The sequence below is a fragment of the Budorcas taxicolor genome, chromosome 13, assembly GCF_023091745.1.
Source record: "Budorcas taxicolor isolate Tak-1 chromosome 13, Takin1.1, whole genome shotgun sequence".
NCBI classification, from domain to species: Eukaryota; Metazoa; Chordata; class Mammalia; order Artiodactyla; family Bovidae; genus Budorcas; species Budorcas taxicolor.
Genome location: NC_068922.1, coordinates 31,784,829 through 31,795,756, shown reverse-complemented (window position 1 = coordinate 31,795,756; position 10,928 = coordinate 31,784,829).

The following is a 10,928-nucleotide window of genomic DNA, read 5'->3' as shown; positions in this document are numbered from 1 at the left end:
CATTTGCTACAAGTATAAACTCCTGGGTAGGTGATGATCATCAAAAAAAATAATTGGGTATATTACCTGGAGTGGGGGTGGGGCAAAAGCTTCAGTAGTTTTTAAGTTTCACTAAGTAATTTTTGCTACATAGGTTCAAAGCTTTTAAAATCAATATTTTAAAATTAGTTTAATGATTTAACGTTATAATGCCTGCCAGTGATATTTGTGTGATATTTATAAGTGAAACTAAATACAGAATTATGATAACTTGTTAATAATGTATTGGCATTTCTTGAACCCAGGGTCTATTTCTCTGAAGTATAACAGGTAGCATTTTTGATTAATAACACCTTTTGGAAATGTGGACATAATTTGCTAGGATAAATCTTTTGATTTAGATAAAGTAGCCATATAAAAGTCAAAAATATTCAAGAAGATGTCACAGTTGGAAAATAGTCTTTAGAAATATGTTTAGGCCATTGAAATTACTGCTGCTGCTAAGTCGCTTCAGTCGTGTCCAACTCTGTGTGACCCCACAGATGGCAGCCCACCAGGCTCTCCCGTCCCTGGGATTCTCCAGGCAAGAACACTGGAGTGGGTTGCCATTTCCTTCTCCAATGCATGAAAGTGAAAAGTGAAAGTGAAGTCGCTCAGTCTTTTCCAACTTTTAGCGACCCCATGGACTGCAGCCTACCAGGCTCCTCCGCCCATGGGATTTTCCAGGCAAGAGTACTGGAGTGGGGTGCCATTGCCTTCTCCTGAAATTACTGCTAAAGCACATTTATTTTCATTTGAATTGACTACTCAAGGTCAACCTTTCCAACTGTAAGGATTTTAACAGATTAGAAAGAATATAAGTGTATACCTGGTTTCACTTGTAAGAAGAAAAATGATAATATTGAGTCTGATGGTTACATTGGGAACTCTGGCTGAAAAAGGCTGCTCTATACTGTGGGATCATCTAATAAAATTCATCTTGTGATACACCTTTGTGGTACTTAGATAACAGAAATTTTAGGATATGATCTAAAATAGACTTATTTTATTCTGAATTTTGTTGACCAGTAAAAAGTCTCATAATAAAGCTTCTGTCCACATGTTTAATAGAAAGATACACTGAAGATAATCTAATCATGCTTTAATTCTTAAGTATATCCTTTAAAAATTTCCCCTCTAATATTAAAGTATATTGCTTTCCTGACCTGTTTTAAAGAGAATTTTAAATATGTGACTTTAAAAAAAAGGAATTTTTTGCTTGTTATAGATATGTAGGTATAATTTTGGCTTTAATTGTTCTGTATTGTTTCCATTTATAGTTGACATGTAACTTTTCACTTTTCAGAATTGCTTGTTTTGCATTATCACTTCCTCTTCAAATGATTTCATGTGGAAATTTGTAGTTCAGAATAGTTTTGCAAACTTACATCTTAGATAACTTGATTTTTTTAAAAGGTGCTATTTCTTTTATTACATTTTAATATTTTCTCTGTAATATTAGGTTACTAATTTTCAAAAATGCAATGTTCATTCTGTATTTATTTGACTTTGATTGTTTTTATCTTGAATTTTTATATGGAAGAAATTTTCAGGGACTTTTCCCCTTTGGTAACATAGTATAAGAAGTTCACATGTTTATCCTGTTAGATGCCTGTCTTATGAAAAGTATTTTCAGTCTTCTTCCTAAAATTTGCATTAATTCACCTTGTACGCCTAACCAGCAGATTTAATACTCTTTTTTTTCCCCTTAAGTGATGGAATATCTTGAAGTAGAAATTGTGATCAACTTTAATAAAAATGCAATACATCAGACTATTCAGAGACTGTTAATATGCTCAAAGTATGCCTAAACCTTAGATTTAGTTTATCTTCGGGATCTTTTATTTCAGCTAATTCTCAGCCATCTTTTGTGTAGAAAATAAAGTGTTTAAATGGTAATTTGATTGCAATAAGGAGAAATATTTGAAAGTCCTTTGCGCTTGTCTCCTGTGATAGAATCTTTTTTGGAAAATCTCCCAAAGCCACTATAACATTCCTTTGAGTATGCACATCAGGCTTGAATCAAGTAGATTTTGAATTCAGTCCTGAAGATTTTGGATTTGACAAACCATGTACCAAGAAATTTTGATGCCAGCAACTTCCAATGGGATTTCACATTCCTTACAATTCTAGTTTTAAATTTTTCATAGCTCTGTAGTTGAATATATCACACAATAATAGGTATAATATGCATTTTTAAAATTTTCCAGTCTTTTTTTTTTTCAACTTTTCATGGTTCTCAATTTGTTATTTTTGTTGTTGTTCTTTGGCTATACCATGTGGCACGTGGGATCTTAATTTCCCAACCAGGGATTGAACCTGCGTCCCCTGTAGTGGAAGCACAGATTCCACACAGATTCTTAACCATTGGACTGCCAGGGAAGTACCTCAGTTTGATATTAATAAAGCAACTTCCCTAATAGTTATAACTTAGTTAAAAATGCCAAAATAAATATTAAAGGCTTTTGTTCTTTGACATCTGTAGGATCTCAGAAACATTACATCTTCAGATTATTAAGCATCTCATTATTATGCCACTATCTCATGGTTTCTGGTGATATATCACAGAAGTGATATAAGACTATGCAGTAATCCCTTCCCCTCCTCTCTGCCCCCGAGAATATTTGTGTTCATTGTGTGCCAAGGACTGTTTTAGGGAATTAACATCTTCCTCTTAGCATACGTCTGTCTAGCCAAAATACACAGTGAACCTCTTACATAATTACCAGGTCAGATTGGTTAGAAAATCACAGTGTGGAATGATTACTTGTGCTTTAACAAAACTGAGTGCATAGATAACCTGATGTGGCAGAGTTTATTGGCTTTTTAAGAACTTTTTATGTATGTTGAAATATAGCTGATTAACTAGGTTGTGATAGTTTCAGGTGGACAGCAGAGGGACTGAGCCATACATAAATATGTATCCTTTCTCCCCATCCAGATGTGGCAAGGTTCTTTGTTACTCACGTGTATAAGTGTATCAGACCGCCATTAAATAGGTAATATTCTGGTTTAAATTTATTTTCAAACCCTTACAGATATGCAGCTGTTAAATCATCAAGGTGTGACACTGAAGGAAGAATCACTGTAAGAAGCAAGATTTTAAATGAATGTGTAAAATGTAGACATATTTTCCATCAATACATACATAGATCTGGAATATACATATATATATGACAAAAAGAGCAACATAGTTTTGTAATTTCCAATATGAAGGCATTAAATGAAATTGAAAATTCAGTTTGTTTAGTCTAAATTTATGAAACAGATAGATATTTGTTGTTCCTCCAGACTGGAAGCTTAAAAATATGTTCTTAAAATTTTATCTTTTTTTCCAGTGTTCCTTTTTCAGCTTTTAAAAATACATGGTTCACTTTTTGTTTTGAAAGAATTTCAAACTTACAAGAAAGTTGCAAGAATGCTAGTCTTCACTTGAATCCCTACTTGTTAACATTTTGTGATTTTGTTGTAACATTCTATTTGAAATATTGTGTGAACCGTTTCTTCAGTGTATGATCTTAAGAACAAGGGCATTCTCTTAAACAGCCACAGTACGATGACCCAAATGAGGAAATTAAAACTGACAGAATATCTAAACTACGAAGTGAAAGTGAAGTCATTTTAGTCGTGTCCGACTCTTTGCAACCCCATGGAGCCTGCTAGGCTCCTCTGTCCAGGGGATTCTCCAGGCAAGAATACTGGAGTGAGTTGCCATTTCCTTCTCCAGGGGTTCTTCCCAACCTGGGGATTGAACCCAGGTCTCTTGTGTTGGAGGCGAATTCTTGACTCTCAGAGCCCCCAGGGAAACCTAACTAAACTACAGTCCTTCAAATACCAAGAGGGAAGTTCTGAACATATGTTGTGGGTCAAGAGCCCATCCAGGTTCCGGTACTTCCTTTAGTTGTCATCTCTTCTTGTCTGGAATGATTCCTTGGCTTTTCTTCATTTCATGGTTTTAACATTTTCAACAGTACAGGACAGTTGTTTTGGAGAAAGTCTCTCAGTTTGTGTTTGTTTGATATTTCCTCATGACTAGCTTTAATTTATTCACTCTTCCACAGGAATATCAATTTGTCCCATTTACTGGTGATACTAACTTTGATGTTTTACGTGATTTGTTTTTTCATATTTTGGTTGCAGAGTAATACATAGGTCTTTTTGGTCTAATTCACTGGAGTTTGGCTTTGAAATGTGGCATTGGGATTTTTTTTTTAACCTGATTAATATGCCTTGCTCTGATACATGAAGATTGATATCTTTTTAAGGGATTAAAAAGTGCTAAATGATTTTTACACATGGAATTTCCAGGCGTTTTATGAAATCAAACTTTATGTTGATATTTAAGCTCCTAGACTGTAAAACTCTGTGATTAATTAATATACTTTGGTTTTGCTTACAAGTTCTTAACTACAGTTTCTGTTCTACTTTACTGTATACTCTCACCATGATATTCTGCTTTACCAAAATGATACATAATGCAAGGTTGAGCGTCTCTGAAAATACATTTTGGGTCTTCCTTGGAGGTACAGTGGTTAAGACTCCAAGCTTCCACTGCCAGGGGCACAGGTTCAATCCCTGGTTGGGGAACTAAGATCCCACATGCCATGCAGCGAGACTAAAACATTAAAAAAATTTTTTTTAATACATTTTATTTCTTGATTTAGGGTATTGCCTTCCCCCTGTATTTTAAAATGTCATTTGTACAACTTGAAAATTAAAATTGTTCGTTAAATCCACTTAACATTTTGTGGATTTTACTTTTAGAATTAAGACTGTAGAAAAAAGGATTTTGACCACAGCTTCTATAAGAGTGATCCTAGGACTCCAGACGCCCTCCCTTAGAGATTCTGCACCAGTAGCATGTTAACTGAGAAATCTGCATTTTTTGCAGGGTCCTGGGCAGCTTGATATAGGCAGTTTAGAGGTTCCACTATCCGTTTGAGAAACACTGCCTTAGAGAGATACCAGGGGTCGAGAAAGGTGACTTCTTACAAGTACTGTATTGTATGTACTTATGTAACTGAAAAAAATCAGCATTGCTTCGTTGTTCTGTTGTCGCTCACCAAAATGAACACCGTAGCTTTAAGTTTATATAGATGAAAAACTTGATATTTGCATAGTGTGAGATAGTAAGACATTTTGTATGTGTTTTTAAAGTATGTATTATTTTATAGCCATGCAATTGATCTGTCTGTTCACTTAAGTAGTGTAGAGCATAAGACAGAGAACAGTATTAAAATCCAGAGTGATAATCAGGTTATTTATTGTACCGAATTTAATCTTATGAAATAAATGGACATCATGACAGTTAGATTTTAGTTTAGTAGTATTGTTCATGGAGAAGGCAATGGCAACCCACTCCAGTACTCTTGCCTGGAAAATCCCATGGACGAAGGAGCCTGGTGGGCTGTAGTCCATGGGGTCGCTAAGAGTAGGACACGATTGAGCGACTTCACTTTTACTTTTCACTGTCATGCACTGGAGAAGGAAATGGCAACCCACTCTAGTGTTCTTGCCTGGAGAATCCCAGGGACGGGGGACCTGGTGGGCTGCTGTCTCTGGGGTCGCACAGAGTCGGACACCTCTGAAGTGACTTAGCAGCAGCAGCAGTATTGTTCATTGAACAACTTCTAGTCTCTTTTGGTAATTAAAGACACACACGCCTCTTAAAAGGAATATATTCAAGATTTTGAAAAACATATGTGTTACTGTTTTTGAGAAATATGCACAAGAGAAAGTAGTTATAATTTGCCTGAGTGATTTATAATTTAATCATCACTTGACTAAAATAGGTTTGTGGTTAAATGGATATGTTCCGAAGCTAGTTTTATTGAGTATACTTTAACTGAACTTTATTAAAAACTTTACAAAAGAAATTAATCTTAGGAACTGAGGAAATGGAAAGACTAATTTACAATAACTTTACTCAAGAAGGAAAAAAAATGACTTAAACAGTTTTCAGCTGGGAGAATGTTGATTTTTAACATCAAATTTGTTTTTCAAAGGTACAACTTTGTGACTTTTATGCATAAGCATTTGCTCTAAAATCTAATATTACTTTTTTGTTTCAATTCCAAAATGAACATATATAAGATAATTTATATAAAAGCTGACTTTTTATCATTAAAATATATCACATTTTTTAATTGGAAATTTGCAAATTTCAGGATAATTTTTTTTTTTTTCTGCAGAAGAGTTGATACTATATGTAGTAGGCAGTGTGAACTAACAATGTGATAGGTAACAAAAAAGTTAGGTATGAGCATAAGGTAGCAAAAAAGGCCTATAAAAACAGGTTTGTGAAAATGTTGGTTATTTTACAGGTTGTACATGTTCATAGTTATGAAGCATTTTTGGCCCTGAAAAATCCTTATTGTATATTATGCTTATGGAATTATATACTTTATGTAAATACATTCAGATGGTTTTTGAAGAAGTATTTTAAAATATTTCCTGTGATTTAACTTTAAATGCTTGTATACCTTGAAAACACTTACTGAGTTTGCTTATTTTTTGTGTTTTAAAAATTAAATTTATTTTTGGTTTTTAAAAATTGAAGTATAGTTGGTATACAATGTTGTGTTAGTTTCAAGTGTACAGCACAGTGATTCACAGTTGTTATATATATATATGGTGAAGGGAATGGCAACCCACTGCTTGTCTGAAATTCCCAAGACAAGTATTCTTGTTTGGAAAATCCCATGCACAGAGGCTCCTGGATCCCTACAGTCCATGGGATCCCAAAGAGTTGGATACAACTAACACACACACACACACACACACACACACACACACACACACATTCTTTTCCTTTATAGGTTATTGCAAAATATTAAGTATAGTTCCCTGTTTTATACATTAGGTCCTTGTTTGTTATCTATTTTATATATCATAGAACAGTTTGCTTATTTTATTATTATATTTTTTGACTTCACTCACTCACTCAACTTTATTTTCAGCATAGTAAAGATATTAATTAGCATGGTCTTATTTCTATTGCAATACATTTTATTTTATTGCAATCTACCTACTCTTCAAAAGTTATTTTTTAATTTTATTTTTACTCTATTTATTTTAAAATATGTGTTTTGTTCAATAAACATTAAAAGAAGAAATCATTACCACATTAATTTTGAACTTCTGTGCGATTAAGGCTGAGTTGTTTTAGTGCTAATTCTAGTCGTGTAGTGAATAAAATGGATTCATCAAAAGCTATAAATATTTATTTAGGGGTAAAGTGTCCACAGATATATTTCCTGAAAAATACTAACAAAATAAAGTTATAAGCAATACTGTAGGTTATTATTATTAGATATTTTAAAATTCTCTAATCAGCTATTTTCAGCAATAGAATGGTGACAGGTATAATGGTTAAGACCTGGAGCCTGGGAGTGAGACCTGTGCTAGATTTGGGGGGAAATACTTAATTTTCTTAAGCTTCAGAGTCGTCTCCTGTAAAATGGGGTTAGAAATTGCCTGAGATGCAAATGAGATAACATCTACAACTATGTAGCACAGAGCTTGGCAAATAGAAATAATCAGTGCTAATTGGAATGAATGACAATTTGCTTTTAATGGTTTTACAACAACCATATTGTGCCTGGTGTCATATCAAACTCACTCACTTCTGTGGTAGGTAGAATTTAATATCACATCCAGGGAATTGTTTTGGTGGAATTTTCTTTTTCTATATTTTTTCTATTTTTATCCTTTTGAATGAAGGCGTCTGTTTAGCTGTTTTCCTTATCTTGAATTAGAAGAGAAGGCTAGGGCTTCCCTGGTGGCTCAGTGGTAAAGAATCCACCTGCCAGTATAGGAGACATGGGTTCAATCCCTGGTCCACAAGGATCCCATATGCTGTGGCTCACCTAAGTCCATACATGAGCCCACATGCCGCAACTGCTGAAGCCTGTGTGCCCTAGAGCCTGTGCTCGTCAACGGGAGAAGCCACCGCATTGAGAAGCCTGCACATGGCAACAGAGAGTAGTCCCCACTCACTGCAATTAGAGAAAAGCCCACACAGCAACCAAGAGCCAGCACAGCCAATAAATAAATAAGTAAAATCATTTAATTAAAAAAAAGGATTATAGTTTCATTTAGCAGAACAGTGGAAAGGAGCAACCTAGGCATTATTTCTTTTAGGATATATGTGGTATTCTGATTGGCGAGCCTTTTGATAGTGAATATTTCCAATTATGCAGAAGTTGTAGTGAGATATTTTCCAGCCAACCTGGCCCTCTGGCATCTCTCACAGGAGCAGGGGAAGAGGAGGTGAGCTTTGAGTCACTGACAGGAGGCCCTGTGCTGAAAGGATGTGAGCACTATCCTTACAACAGAAGATCTTTTTAGAGAATTCTCTTGTGTCAGCATATTACTAATAATTGGGGCTTTCCTGGTGGCTCAGATGGTAAAGAATGTGCCTGCAACATGTGGGACCTGGGTTTGATCCCTGGGTTGGGAAGATCCCCTGGAGAAGGGAATGGGCAATCCACTCCAGTGTTCTTGCCTAGAGAATCCCATGGACAGAGGAGCCTGGTGGGCTACAGTCCATGGAGTCGCAAAGAGTTGGACATGACTGAGCGAGGCACAGTATATGCTTAGGCCCCGACCAGTACAGCAGAGTAGTTGACAAGCATAGACTGTGAGATGCGTGGTGGGTTTAGGTCCCAGCTGACTGGCCTATGGCCCTTTCTCCTATTTCCACAGCAGTGAAATAGGATAGTAGTAGTTGCTACCTCATAGAGTTATTGTGAGGATGAAATATTAATATGTTAACTATATGCAAAGAGTCCGATATGACTGAGTGACACTTGCACTTTGTGTGTATGGTATTAATCAAAGGATGTAAAAGTATTATAGGTTTCTCAAATGAAGAGTTCTTCATCAGAATAAGACGAAATAATTTTGTTCAGAAATGCTTCATTAATCTGCCATTTTTAGCAATAAAATGATTTTCCAGAAACCTTCAGCAACCCCATTAAAAAAATACAACCCATTAAAAAAATAGATATAAATATCTGACATCCTAAGTGGTGTGCAGAATCTAGATTATACATTATCTTCTTTCATTTCTAATCTGAAAAACTAGATGACCACATTGGTTAGAGTTGACTGAAGTCATATGGTCCAACTGTTATGTTTCAGATAAGTCAAGTTCATGGGTTTTGTAAGGAACATTGCAGCTTCTATTGGCTGTTCAGAAAGATCAAAATCCAGGCAATACAGAGTGACTCAGTGAAAAAGTATGTCTCTTCACTTTTCCCTTTAGTTCCAATACTTTAGGCATACATAACAGCTTGGTATCTTTTAGACCTTTATAAAACACATTTATTTTTTCTCTTCCGCTTTCCATACACACACACACAGACACATACACAAATTGTTACATAAATGGCAACAATTTAAACATTTTATATGATTTTGCTCACATGTCTTGGAGATTTCATGTGTATATATATGTGCGTATGCATGCTACTTCTTAACATATGATGGACATTTTTGTTTATAATTATTGATAAGTCCTGAAAATAACGAGATGATAATGCCGATAATTGTAATATCAATGTATAATAGGTATATATAATATTTATTGACACTTATATACCAGACCGTTTATCTCACTTAATAAGCAAATGAGGTATGCATATTTTAATGCATACTTTATCAATGAAGGATCAGACTTGGAGAAGTTAAGTAACAGTCTCAAGGACTTTTGGACCTTTGTACAGATGTATTCACGTAAGAGAGATTCCTCAGTGTAAAATTGTTATGTTAAAGAGAATACCCATTTTAATTGATTGATGCTACTAAATTGTGTTCCAAAAATTTTATATCAATTTAATCCCAACAGCAGGGTATGGGAGCACCTGTTTCTTCATATTCTTACACTAAATACTGCAAATCTTTTCATTTTTTCCCATTTATATTTACCCAGTTATTTAAATTGAGTGTATTTTCATGTATTTATTAGTTATTTGTATTTTTTTCTGTGAATTGCCCTCCCATATTGTTTGCCCACACCTTTGTTGAATTTTAGTCGTTTTTATTGATTTGGATAAGCAGATATATATATATGTATGAGTGAGTGAGTGAGTGAAGTCGCTCAGTTGTGTCCGACTCTTTGTGACCCCATGGACTGTAGCCTACCAGGCTCCTCCCTCCATGGGATTCTCCAGGCAAGAGTAGTACTGGAGTGGGTTGCCATTTCCTTTTCCAATATATATGTATACATACATACATACATATATATATATATATATATATATCTGTGCATTCTTTGTCACACGTGTTTCTATGGTGCACTTATGTTTAGCTTGTTTATAATGGCTTTTGTCTTATAGGAGATTTAAATTTTCAGGTACAAAATCTGCCAAAGTTTCCCCTGGTTTTATGTTTTGCTTAAAAAGACCTAGACATCTCAAAATCTTAAGTAATTTTCTTATCCTTCTATGGCTTGTGTAACTTTCTTTCCATTTGAAATTTTGAGTGTTATGGTATGGGGTAGGGTAAGAGCTAATTTACTTTTACCTTTTATGAATCTCAAATTGTTCTAACGAGAATAATTTGAACAAGACCTTCTCACCAAAGTGGGATGCCTGTGTATATGTCAGGGAAACATTTCATTTCTGCTTTACTTGAATATACATTACTGTTATGAGATTAAAGGAAAGACCTTTTTAAAAAATAAGATTATTTATTTATTTTGCTGTGCCAAGTCTTAGTTGTGGCATGTGGGATCAAGTTCCCCAACCAGGGATGAAAACCTAGGCCCCCTGCATTGGGAACATGGAGTTCTAGCCACTGGACCACCAGTGGTCTCTTGGTATTTTTTTTAAACTTTATATTTTTTACTGGAGTATAGCTGATTTTAAAAGTGACTTCCCAGGTGGCTCAGTGGTAAAGAATCCACC